The sequence below is a fragment of the Haliotis rufescens genome, unplaced genomic scaffold (assembly GCF_023055435.1).
Source record: "Haliotis rufescens isolate VD_foot unplaced genomic scaffold, xgHalRufe1.0.p SCAF_55, whole genome shotgun sequence".
Lineage (NCBI taxonomy): Eukaryota > Metazoa > Mollusca > Gastropoda > Lepetellida > Haliotidae > Haliotis > Haliotis rufescens.
This window is the reverse complement of record NW_025964279.1, coordinates 95,036-108,838: the sequence shown is the minus strand read 5'-3', so window position 1 is coordinate 108,838 and position 13,803 is coordinate 95,036. Positions and strand designations below refer to the sequence as shown.

Sequence of the window (13,803 nt, the reverse complement as noted above, 5' to 3'; positions counted from 1 at the left end):
CACAATGATGTCGCAGACAGGACGTGATTACAGTCAGGGAAAGAAATGCAAATTTTAAACTCCGTGTTTTCCTCTAATATTAAAATTCACTCTCTCAGGATTCCGATCATGCATTCTGCCCAAAATGTATTGCTACAAATAGTTTAAATATTGTTGGAAACGCAACCCTGCTACGTGTACAAGTCATATTGTTATCTTAAAAAGGCATTCCGGCAATGATTAAAAATAAAAGTACTTTCTCATAAATATTATCTTCTGTGGCCGTCAACTCGGCTTTTTCAAGAATTTGTTATTGTGATTTGAAACCCCTGATTAACCAATCACTATAGGACAGTTTGTAGGTTAGTCTAAAAAATTGAAAACATTTTAAAAGATCAATTTATTCAAGCTCTACAAACCCCAAAGCTTGCAACTATAGAATTTACAAAACAAATTTCAAACTTGAACAATATCTTCTCTCATCACCAGAAATCTTTACTCCAATTTTAAAATTCAGAACCCTAAATAATAATATACCGATTGAGAGTGTCCGCTGGGAGGGCATCCCACACAAATATCGCACATGTAAGCTTTGTACCTCCCCTGCCATAGCCGACGAGTTCCACTACCTCTTTAGATGTGAATATTTTGACAAGCAAAGAAAAAAATTAATTGATAATAGATATCTAAACTGGTCAAACATTATTTCCTTTAAGCATTTGATGTCAAATATGAGAACTTACAACCTTAAAAACTGTCTAAATTTGTAAAATATTACTTTCTGTACTAAAGTAAACCACGGTTGCCATTTGATCACATTGTATTTTTGTATATATGTATGCTATTATGTTAATCATGTACCACCGGCCGGTGGTTTGAGTTGAAATTGAAATTGTAGAGTCACGATAGATGTTTCACTTGTCATCGCCTGAGGTTTACTTATGTGGTCGAACATGTGGTTTTCTAACAGCGAAGACAGTGGGAAGGCCAACCTGATGGCGACCCTGTGGTTTTTAATCGGATTAAAGGCGTATTAAAGGACTTGTGGATTCTATAAAAGCATCGCCGCAAGTTTTCATGGTCACAGTGTCTCAGTCAACACAACACAACACAGCACAGCACAACTACAAGATGAGAACTTTCTTTGGACTCTTCGTTGTTCTCTTCATGGCCGGTAAGCAACTATTTCTTTCTTACAGTATGGAGAGTATAGATTATATATAATGGCCCTGGATGTCCACTCTCTTCTGTGGCGATATAACGAAAGTAATATAAAAAAGAGCGGACTTTAACTTTAATGAATTAAGATAATCATGCTTAAGTTTGAATTGCATCAAACACAATGAAAAGGATTCTTTCAGTGAGTTGAGCTGTTTTAGTTGTTCAGTGATGAGAACACAATGCCATTTAGAAAGTGGTCAGATGTAACAAATGTTATATTTTGGATAACACTTTCTTAGTAAAGTACAGTACTTTGTACAATTGTCAGAGGGGTACTCAAAGTACGTGATCTAGACTACCAGTTGTCGGACTTTCATTTTTGTGGAAGCCTCGGTGGCTGAGTGGGTTAGATCGCTGGCGATTAGGTGCCTCACTCTGGCAAGTGTGGGTTTGAACCCCGGATGGGACTCAACCCAAAAAAGTACGAGAATCTGTACTTTACTAAGAAATTGTTATCCCAAATAAAACATTTGTTCTTTCAGTGAGTTGAGCTGTTTTAGTTATTAGAAACTCTAGGAATAATTATTCAAGGACGGTTCTATCAATGATTAGCCATTTGCATAATTTATAATATAAACTGAGGGATTTTCTCCGAAAACAAATAAAATAAAATAAATTACAGTCCATCGTTCCTGTTCTTTCCTCCTAAATTGATCAGTTCAAAATTAAGTCAGCATATATATCTGCCGAAGAACAGCGTTATTATTTTCCTTTGTTTGCAACTTTAAGGCGGTGTCAGCCCTCGAAGATACAGTTTATTAAAAAAGCATTAATTTTCGATTTCAGCTGCATTATAACCAAATTGTTTGTTTAGCAGAGTAAACAGTAATGGATGTCAGCGCAACTGTTCCATCAAAGTTAAATCTGAATAAGATTTAATTGTACATTAGATCCCCGCCCACATTCCATGGTGAGGTTGGTTGGTTGGTTTGTTTGTTGTTTTACGCCGCACTCCGCAATATTCCAGCTATATGACGGCGGTCTGTAAATAATCGAGCCTGGACCAGACAATCCAGTGATTAATATCATGAGCATCGATCCACGCAATTGGGATCGATGACAAGCATCAACTAAGTCAGCGAGTCTGACCACCCGATCTCGTTAGTCGCCTCTTACGACAAGCATTGTCGCCTTTTACGGCAAGCATGGGTTGCTGAAGACCTATTCTACCCCGGATCTTCACGGGTGAGGAATACTGAATATCACATATATCTATTTAGCACGTCCCAATGCCATAGTTACACGTTAAGACATGCAAGGTTATGTTGAGTTTAAATTGCAGTTAAGATAGGAATTATTTAGCAGTTGACAAAGTAGACACAATTTATGGATATCAACTTCTTGTTTGACAACGGTCTGAGGATCTTTTCCGAAACGCGTTATCCATAAAGTATGTGTGTTTTGTATTGGGTTTGTACATCACGAGATGTGAGTAGTTTCTGTTAACAAGCTTAGGATCGGAGTAAACATGGTCTCAGCAATTTATATTCATTACATATTTAAGGGAATTGAAACTTGTCTTCAACACAAGGAGGGAATACCCAGATTCTATAGCCTTCGTCCATGGACAACTTCTGCTCATTTATATTTACATTTCAAAGCCCACATGTTGTCAATGTGTCCTGTTAATTATACGTGTTATTAAAGATTAAATGAATCTAACGGTATATTGAACTGTTTTCAAGAACTTGTCTCCATTCCTGACTAAACATGCCAATTAGTATTTCATTGAAAACTTCCTAACCATACATATCCAGCATCCATAAGAGTGAGTGAGTGAGTTGGGTTTAACGCCGCTTTTAACAGTATTCCAGTTATATCACGGCGTGTCAGCTTAATGTGAGAGGAAAGCCCGAAGAGATGCAGGTCCCAGACGTTTACCACTTCGGTGAAACCAACGAGCACGGGTATAGTGCTGACAAACCTAGAAACATAATCGGGGCGAACCGGGATTCGAACCCACAATCATAGGTTTCTGGCATGCCCAAGGGACGCAACTCTTCACAGCGAATCGCGGCGCCTCAGACGACTGGGCCACCCGTGCCCCGGCATCCATAGTGAGTGAGTGAGTGAGTGAGTGAGTTAGGAATAACGCCGCTTTTAACAGTATTCCAGTCATATCACGGCGTGTCAGCTTAATGTGGGAGGAAAGCCGGCATCCATAAGAAAAGGTTGATAACGTACATAGAATGGTCCTGTGCTGTGTTCAAGACAGTCTGTCATAAGGTTCCATATTAAGGGACTGCAGCCATTATTATTGCTTACCTATTTTAAATACTTGGGACTTTCACATATCATCCATAACTCACCGTCGTTGAAAATAAACATATCTGAACATACACTTGTGTTTCCAGTGTGCCTGACGCCCTACTCCGACGCCTGCTGTTGTCATCACGGCAGTCACCACAGCCACCACAGCAGGCACGGCATCCCCATCCCCATCCCCTACCCCATGGGCGGCAGCAGCGGCGGCAGCCACTCCGCCAACATCCCCCTCATCATCACAACAACAGGAAAATAGAAACATGTACGTCTATCTGTCTTTCAATATTAATTATATACCGACGGAACCAAAATCACGGAATGTGTAGTTATTGAGGATACGTTATCGTTACTTTCAATCCAAAATGCTTTTTATATAAAAGTGAGTTTGTGGGTTGGGTTTGAACAGTATTCCAGTTGTATCACGGTTGGTCAGCTTAATGTGGGAGAAAATCCACAAGTGATTCAGGTCTCAGGCGTTTGCCACTTTTGTGAAGCTATACGCACGGTTCTTTGCTGAAAAGCTAAGAAACATAATCGGATCGAACCTGGATTCGAACCCACGATCATAGGTTTCTGGCGTGTCCAAGGGACTCAACTCTGCACAGCGAATTACGCCGCCTCAGAAGACTGGGCTACCAATGTACCCACACATATAAAAGACAACGCAGGACTGCTTATACTTTTTATCAAATAAACATAGGCTATATTTTGGTTACATATGATATATAATCTAAACTACATGTTTCCTTTCCATTATATGTCCTTATTAACATATCATTAAAAAGTATTTAAATAGGTTTTTTTACCGTTATTGCTTATGCCAATTTATAGTTTTCCGTTGGAATTAGTTGGGTTGTATTGTCACGTGTCAGCAGAAATTTACTGACAATGAAGAACCACCAAAAATACAAGGAAGTTGTCAAAAATTACCCAAACAATTTGAGAGTTTCATCTTGATGTCTGCAGAAATTCTGCCGCCTCAGTTCTGTCTCATTGAACTGAGGCTGCAGAAAACCCTATTTGGGTGATAATATGACACGGAATGAAGACAAGGAAGTTTTTTACACATAAACATTTTTATACTTTTTTTTTTCAGGTGACGAGATCAACGTGGACCGACGTCAAAAACTGGTTTCAGTCTTTGTCTTCACCGCTGTCAGTCTGTCTGTCTGTCTACTCTGGCTTTCTGTCTGTCTGTCTGTCTGTCTACTCTGGCTGTCAATGCAATTTTAATAAAAATTTCTTGCAAATCACCATTTCTCTTTTTTTTTGTAAGCAATTTGATACATGAACGCGCGCACGTGCACACGCACTGAGGAAATATATCACTGACACATCTTGAACTAGAGCCGTGTAAAACCGCGTGGTGAACTTCATGAGCGTATGAACGACACAGTTTTGCTTTAGACACAAGCTCCGTCGTTTCTACAGTTTGGCCCTCACTCTATGAGAGTTCATTCTCCAATAAATTATTGAAATGTGAGCGTCAATTACATTTCGTACATACTTTTTAGAGCCGTTTACAACAGTTGAGGTGAGGTGAGGTGAGGTGAGGTGAGGTAAGGTGAGGTTTAACGTCGCGTTCAAGATTATTGCACTTATATAGCGACCGCGCATGTACGTTCGTGTGTGTGTGTGTGTGTGTGTGTGTGTGTGTGTGTGTGTGTGTGTTTGTGTGACAGCTTGTACTAGTCCGAGCTGATGCCGATTTATAGTGCCATCTCACTGAGACACCATGCCGTAGTTTAACATGAATATCCCACTCAGACACAGTATAATGACTCAAAGCCGATCTGTCCTTGTTTTAGCCCGTGAAAGTCGAGCGCCAGGAAGGGTAACAACAAGTACCATCTTTTTACGTCTTTTAACATGTCGCGACCGGGGATCGAACTTCGGACCTTCCGCTCTCCGGGCAGACCATAACACCATGTTCCGCGAACTTGGACCGTATACTTGTGTCAACCACTACCGAGAAGCAAGGGAATGTGTAACATGTAGAGAATCTCACCCTCGTGTCTTTTGATATCAAATATATCAACACGAGTTGATAAAAGTGGAAAAATTCCGAGGCTTGCCGAGGATTTTTGCCACTTTTATCAACGAGTGTTGATATATTTGATATCAAAAGACACGAGGGTGAGATTTTATTTATCATCCAACATCGTTCTTTCAACTTTTTCAATTTGTAGACAGTAATTAGCAGTATCTTCAGTGTAAAAAGTACTGCAAACAGCTTCAGTAGCAGAGCCATTAGTGATGTCATTTGATTGTGACGTCATGGTAACAAGTGATGTCACAATGGTCTGCAAAGCATTGTGATGTAATTTCATTGCAGCAATATCTACAGTGTAGATATCGCTTGATCTCACCCAAGCGATATCTCCTGTGGGAGCCAGGTTTGGATAATAAACATATGTGTAATATACCTAGGACTTCCTTTTTATCAGGCAACAAACAAACACTTACTATTTTATGCAAATTGTGTGGGTGGCGGGTGTTGGAAGGACATGTTTACCCTTTTCGCGAACACCTGACGTCATCACTGATGTTCATTGAGTGAGTGAGTGAGTGAGTTGGGTTTAACGCCCTTTTAACAGTATTCCAGTTATATCGCGGCGTGTCAGCTTGATGTGGGAGGAAAGCCCGAAGTGATGCAGGTCTCGGACGTTTATCACTTCGGTGAAACTCACGAGCACGGGTATGGTGCTGACAAACCTAGAAACATAATCGGGGCGAACCGGGATTCGAACCCACAATCATAGGTTTCTGGCCTGCCCAAGGGACGTAACTCTGCACAGCGAATCGCGGCGCCTTAGACGACTGGGCCACCCGTGCCCCCGATGTTCAGTGATCCATTCATATAATCTCCTCCGCTATTCTGCCTTATACGCCCAATGGAATCTGTTTCGGTGGATAATCGAGACTGGTTATTCTCTGGCTTTGACGTTTAATATTTTACAACATTAGAGTAAATGAAACACAATGTAAACAAGATTAAATAGCCTCGGCATCTATGCTTTATGCACACCTGTGCATTTAATTAAATAACATTTATGAAGATATACACAATAGCCCGACATAAATATTACTCAATAGGCATATGTACATATATCTATATTTTATCACATATATAGGTAGGGGACGCGTGACCAGGTGCATCAGAATAGCGCGAGCCAATACCTTCAGGATGCCTATCTTATTCGTGAACACCTGGTGTCATCACTGATTTTCCTTGATCCATTAAGGGGCACGGGTGGCCCAGTCGTCTAAGGCGCCACGATTCGCTGTGCAGAGTTGCGTCCCTTGGGCACGCCAGAAATTGTGGGTTCGAATCCCGGTTCGCCCCGATTACGTTTCTAGGTTTGTCAGCACCATACCCGTGCTCGTGGGCTTCACCGAAGTGGTAAACGTCTGAGACTCGCATCACTTCGGGCTTTCCTCCCACATTAAGCTGACACGCCGTGATATAACTGTAATACTGTTAAAAGCGGCGTTAAACCCAACTCTCTCACTCCTTGATCCATTCTTATCATTTTCACCGCTATTTTGCCTTTTACGCTCAATGGAATCTGTTTCGTTGGATAATCGAGACTGGTTATTCTCTGTCGTTGACTTATATATTTTTTAAAGTATAAATGGGCCGCGCGAGCTTTTGTCAGTATCTCTTTTCATAGCATTGCTCTGCAAGTATATGCTGACCAAGTTAACATGTAACATAAGCCTGTCACACCAGGCTTGTCTATTGGCCATTCAATTCCGGTTCGACGGTAGTCACGTGACCGCTCGGTCTTCTTATTGCTACAGTAAATTTGACGCGACAACAACTTCGGAAATTCCTCTGCAGTTGCCACGAAGAGACAGCTTCTATAATGATGAGAAAGCTTAAACAATGAGGACACTACTTGAAGTCGCAGCTAAAACAGCAGAAAAGTAGAGAAACTACACGCACTGGTTAGCAAGACACGGCGCATTCCACTTCGCGGGTGACTGACGCCAAGAAAACACTGTGACTATATTTAGACTCGCGAACACCTGCTTTGAGTGACATGTTGTGACTGTATGAAACTGACATGAAACTGACACGAAAATTGCCAAGGCAACAAAGTGACGATATATTGTGTGAGGATCGATAATACTGTTTGTGGTGGACACGTACGTCAATATTCTGGGATAATGTGAGTATATTGTATAGATATTGTTATAACAACCTGGTGCTGTACTATAAACTGCGTGTGTTCAATATCGTGGTTGATATCCTGTGTATATTTGATCCATGTTTAAATAGTTTCGGCCGTCATATAGCTGGAATATTGCTGAGTGTGGCGTTAAACAATAAACCAACTAATTAAATCGTTTCGAACAGGAACGTGTCGATGTCGTACAGGGATTTACAGAAAACTAATGTTTTTGACACCCTTTGACGTGCAGTGGGACAGGAGGTGTCTTTGGGCAAATGCTTTCATTAAATCGCTGAATTATCAAAACGATAGATGTGGTGTTTTGGTCAGCATGTTCCTAACCGTATAGCGCCACTCCAGGTAAATATAGAACAAAATGAAAGTTTAATTAATCGACAATATAAATGCAATAATGTAAAATAATATCAATAACATGATTAATATATAAACATTAAATTAGAAATTAATCTACAATAAAATTAAATGTAATAAAACGTAACAAAAAAGCGATAATTCTTACGAATAGAACGTCACAGGCAGTTAATCTTTTTTCGAAATTTTGGTGACATATTTCTAACCATGTCTTATCATGACATAAGGTGACTGTGACCTGTGACCCGTGACCCGCCTTTTATCTCTTCAGGATTGGCATGTCAAATAGCATGTACAGGGAATTCCCAGGCTAGGGAGGAAGTACGGGTGGTCTTGTGGCCCAGCTATTCCCTGTGCTGTTTCGAGATCGGCTAACTGGTCAATAATAATAATAATAATAATAATAATAATAATAATGTTCACTGGTCAATAATAATAATAATGGTTGGTTTGTTGTTTAACGCCGCACTCAGCAATATTCCAGCTATATGACGGCGTAATAATAATGATGATGATAACAATAACAATAACAATGTTTATTTTTAAATTGCGTCAAATGCACACCCTAAAGCAAGCTCAAAGCGCTACATTATTACCCGGCTAAACTGACACTCTAATTTCATTCTCAACTCCCTCGGGAGTATACAACTCAAAGGCGCTGGAAGGTTAACTGTCACAGTACCATCTCATCTCCCCGGGTACCCCTGCACTGCTCGGTGAACAGCGGTCTATTTCGCACAAAGTTACTTGCTTAAGGAGACAAAACATCTAAGATGCGCTTCAGTGTGGGGCAGGCCGAACCCCCACAAACTCTCTGGAGTGAAGCTTGCCAAACACAGTCACCCATACATCTTTTCTCCGTGACCACGTTTACTTAGCTTCGCCTGATATGTTACGTGGGTTCATTCGCAGGACGACGACCCCCTGTGTCGTATGAAAACAAACTAGCAAAAAGTGAGGTCGTCATCCTGCGAATATTTTAATCCGCCAATCTAGTTAAACAATGGGTATCGAGTGTTACTTTAACAACTCGAGCAAGTAAAAAAGTGGAACTGGATTTGAAACGAACGAAAGACAATAAGGGTGGGATATTGATTTATTTACAAATAATTTGAATGTATATGTACAAGATGACGTACATATAAGATTCACAAAAGTCATGGTCAATTAAGACAGTTTGAGAAGATGAGACACTGAGTCAGCAAAGAATATTACATTGACTTCATTCTGGATCAGTCTCGTCTTCAGTTGATCGATTCTGCGTTGTATATCACAGAACTTCTTTTTTGGTGGGAGACGCTGGCCGGTCTGGTACTGTAGCAGATTACATTCTGTCTTCTGCTGTTCAGCTCCTAGAAATTGTATCAGCTCAAAGACTGATGCGTATTTCGCACACGGGCCCGGCCAGGCCATTTAATGTGTTTCCTAAAGAGGCGAAAGTGGTGTGTGCAACCCAAGAGGGGGCTTTAGGGGTTGCTTATATAGAATTTGGGAATTTTGAGATTTTGGAATAGATGCCGATGGGGTTGGGGAGGAGAACTAAGGGAGCTGGCTATGGTGGATGTTTGTGTTTATGTAATTTTGATTTGGTAGATTATAGTGTTTTTAGATGCGTTTTATTAGTTCCGTTTTGATTAAGAATACGCCTAAGGCCTTGAAGTTTTCTAGTTTATTTTGTGGGTTATCGAGAATGATGTTTCGGAGATTTATAACAGAGTAACTGTTGAGTCAATCAGCTGAGTAAATGGTACTCACTAGATTATCAAAATCAGAGTTCACCAATTCAGTGAACACATTTCAGTTTTCGTGTACATATTTCAGTTTTTGACACTAACCAAGGAGTTAATCCCCTCCTAAAACAACACCACACATCAAAGGCGTACCGGCGGGTCGTCGTCCTGCGAGTGGAAAAATTCGAGGGGTCGTCGTCCTGCGAATACCCCGTTACATGTGCGTTTTACACTGGACCACGTAGCGTTAAATACTACTCACTCACTCCACGACAAGACTTGTAAATTCAGCGTATTCGTGAAGACTTTGTGTTACTCGGATGTTGCGCTAACTTCTACCCTGTTCACATGCGCCTCTATACATTAAGGGGCTACAACAAGGACTGGTCTGTTCGGAGTCAGTATACTGTGTCCGAGTGGGGTATACATGTTAAACTGCGGCATGGTATCTCAGTGAGCTAGCACTATAAATCGGCATCAGTCCGGACTAGTACAAGCAGCCACACACACACATACACGTGCATGTACGTCGCTATATAAGTGCAATAATCTTGGACGCGACGTTAAACCCAATTTCACCTCACCTCACCTCACATATGTGTGTATATGTGGATACGTGTATAGAAATACAAACGTGAGTATACTTGTCATGTGGACACGGTTACTCATGTGTGTATATTCACATCAGAAGCAAATTTGCATCATGTCTGGAGCAGGTGCAAATGTAAATGTAAATTTGCACTGTGTGTATATATTGCAGTGTGAACGTTTATGTCAACGTAAGAGGATGATCTAATTAATATCTGTTCTTTTGCCAACACCAAACAGAGTTGAATGGACGATGTTTTCTTTTGGTTTCAAGGAGTCAAAACTTTGTGTACAAATTAAGTCAAACACATGTTGCTTCACGCGAAAACTTTCTTCTCATTCAACTTTGACTGGAAAACAACCTGTTTTTGTGTTGAAAGTCGTGAACAGACTGACGAATATGTGTGCCTTACACAATTTACATACTTTATTTTCACACCTGAGATGCTTTTCATGTGAACGCATAGTAATATAAATTTACACATACGCACGTTTGTATAATTACATATGTGTTAAATTACTTACGTTACTAAATGTTGTTCATGTGAACGGGGTATAAGTCGGTGATGTGAGACTTGTGAATGTTAAAGCCGAGCCATGTAATTACTGCGTGAACGGTTATCGATACTAACGTGTTCAGGCCTCGATTTCTCGAAACAAACTTAAGTTAAAAAACTGACTTTAGTCTGTGTTTTTACTCAAATTTGAGAAAACTCAGCAAAATACATTTCTCAAACCAAACTGAGTTCAATTATGGACTCAAACTGAGTTCGAAACCACGTAAAACTTAAGTTAGCCTGAGTTTTAGATGATTTTGATTCGAGAAACGCTTTTGAGTTAAAAACTCAACTGATTTTTATTTAAATCTCGTCATGTGACATGCTCAGCTCAGATCGGGGTCGTTTCCTTCTTTAGAAGGAAGAACTTGTTTACGTTAGTTATGTTTTTAGCTCAGGAAGTGTTAATATATTATGTTTGGTCAAATACCAAGGCAGGTTGTTTGTTTGAAAGTGTTAAAATAATTAAATGGAGTTTAAACCGCTGGGTTTATTTGTGTGAACATGTTTGTGAGTGAGCATAACATATACTTAATTACTTAGAACATCCGGGGTAGAATAGGTCTTCAGCAACCCATGCTTGTCCCCCGTGAAGATCCGGGGTAGAATAGGTCTTCAGCAACCCATGCTTGTACCCCGTGAAGACCCGGGGTAGAATAGGTCTTCAGCAACCCATGCTTGTACTCCGCGAAGACCCGGGGTAGAATAGGTCTTCAGCAACCCATGCTTGTCCCCCGTGAAGATCCGGGGTAGAATAGGTCTTCAGCAACCCATGCTTGTACCCCGTGAAGACCCGGGGTAGAATAGGTCTTGAGCAACCCATGCTTGTACTCCGTGAAGACCCGGGGTAGAATAGGTCTTCAGCAACCCATGCTTGTCCCCCGTGAAGATCCGGGGTAGAATAGGTCTTCAGCAACCCATGCTTGTACTCCGTGAAGATCCGGGGTAGAATAGGTCTTCAGCAACCCATGCTTGTCCCCCGTGAAGATCCGGGGTAGAATAGGTCTTCAGCAACCCATGCTTGTACTCCGTGAAGACCCGGGCTAGAATAGGTCTAAAAGAAACATGCTTGTACCCCGTGAAGATCCGTGTTAGACTAGGTCTTAAGCAGCCCATGCTTGTCGTAAGAGGCGACTAACGGGATCGGGTGGTCAGGCTCGCTGACTTGGTTGATGCATGTCATCGTTTCCCAACTGCGTAGATCGATGCTCATGATGTCAATCACTGGATTGTCTGGTTCACACTCGATTATCTACAGACCTCCGTCATGTAGCTGGAATATTGCTGAGTGCGGCATGAAACAACAAACAAACAAACAAACAAACAAATCAGTTATGTGAAGAAAAGTTCATTTTGGGGTAAAATCCCAATTCACTCAAGATCAAGTTTTGCAAAATAATTAGCAAGGCACTTTTCTTAAATTCAACTTGTTTCCGACAATACGGTTTGAATAGAAATCAATAACCTAATTGGTTAAAATAGACGAATAACGATGCAACTGATCATATTAACTCGTTCAAACTCATTCATGTACTTATCACATATTAAACACACACACTTATCACCAATTCACGTCAATGTAATCCGACAAGCAAGCACAGGCGCGAGCAACGTTGTAATAAGTTATCTCCCTTACTCACTGCATCTGTTGTCGAGGTGCGTCTCGATGAGGCGTTATATGACAGTCGAGTCTCCTCTGGTATCGATCTATTGAGTTGTCATGTTGCATTGTGCACAAATTAGCAATTTTAGCGAACAAACGATTTCCGTGGGGAATAGGTTTGTTCAGTGAAACAGATTAGTTAAACGCGGGGCCCATATTGCGTGTTTGGCCAAATGAGTTTATGCCCGTCTCGGCTGTTACCGTGTGGGGAGATGAAATGGGGTTTAACGACGCGTTCAATATAATTGCACTTATATGTCTGCTTGTAAAGTAAACTACGGTTATAACGAACTCAAAGGGACTACTAATTTTAGTTCGTTATAACCGCAGTTCGCTGTAAGTACATATACAGCATGACAACAGCAAGTAGTCGGGACCAAAAAGTAAGTTCGTTATATCCGTCAGTTCGTTATAAGCGTGTTCGTTATAACCGTAGTTTACTGTACTAGTCTGGACTACTGCCGGCGTTATAGATAACATGTCACAGTGGTTACCCCACCTAGACCTGACTCCGATTTGACGAGTCTTTGTTTTATTTCCGCAATGCCGAGGGCCAGGCAGGGTAACAACAAGTACCATAGTTTAGGGTCTTTAGGTATGACGCGGCCGGGGATCGAATCACCGACCTTCCATTCTCCGGACAGACGCTCTACCCACTCCACGACGGAGGCGGTCTCGCGTCTGGGGTCAGGTCTTGTCCTGGCACCGAATGCTGATGTTTCCGCTGAGCCAGGATGTTTAACAAGTTAATGGTAAACTTACTCTTACTTATTGATGATTCCAGTTAAAATATTCTATTTTCTTTGGCTTTTAATGGAATTTGATGATTTAATCTTCCTCCAGTGAAAATATATTGTTAATAAATAAAATCATAATACTTCCCGATCAAAATCAAATCACTGAAAAACTAAAAATTAATATAATTGTCTGTACTTCATGTGAAAGGTATGACAAGATATAGTTTTTATTTTTGGGTCTCTCGGCTCGTCTAAATCCCACCTAAACAGGTAATCCCCGACGACTGTCACTTAGAGTGAGTGAGTATGTTTTTACGCCGATTTCTGCAATATTCCAGCAATATCACGGCAGGGGACACCAGAAATGGGGTTCACACAATTTCCCATGTCGGGAATCGAACCCGGGTCTCCGGCGTGACGAGCGAACGCTTTAACCACCAGGCTACCCCACTGCCCCCTACCACAAAAAGTAATCTATGTTAGAGCCAGTTTGGTTTTCGTGACTACCACAAG

General features: G+C 41.0%; 1 protein-coding gene and 1 long non-coding RNA gene across 2 annotated transcripts in view; both read left to right on the top strand.

The window, feature by feature from the left end:
* The first annotated feature begins 1,072 nt into the window (after positions 1–1,072).
* LOC124121426 lies at positions 1,073–4,681 on the top strand. Its single transcript, XR_007218570.1, has 3 exons — positions 1,073–1,153; positions 3,555–3,727; positions 4,562–4,681. It is a non-coding gene; the product is annotated as an uncharacterized LOC124121426 (long non-coding RNA).
* Positions 4,682–7,184: 2,503 nt separating this feature from the next.
* The window catches only part of LOC124121423 (cationic amino acid transporter 4-like), a 67,127-nt gene continuing 60,508 nt past the window's right edge, over positions 7,185–13,803 (top strand). The window contains exon 1 of the mRNA XM_046484421.2: positions 7,185–7,640. The gene's annotated coding sequence lies outside the window, so the exon portion shown is untranslated. The remainder of the gene's footprint in view (positions 7,641–13,803) is intronic.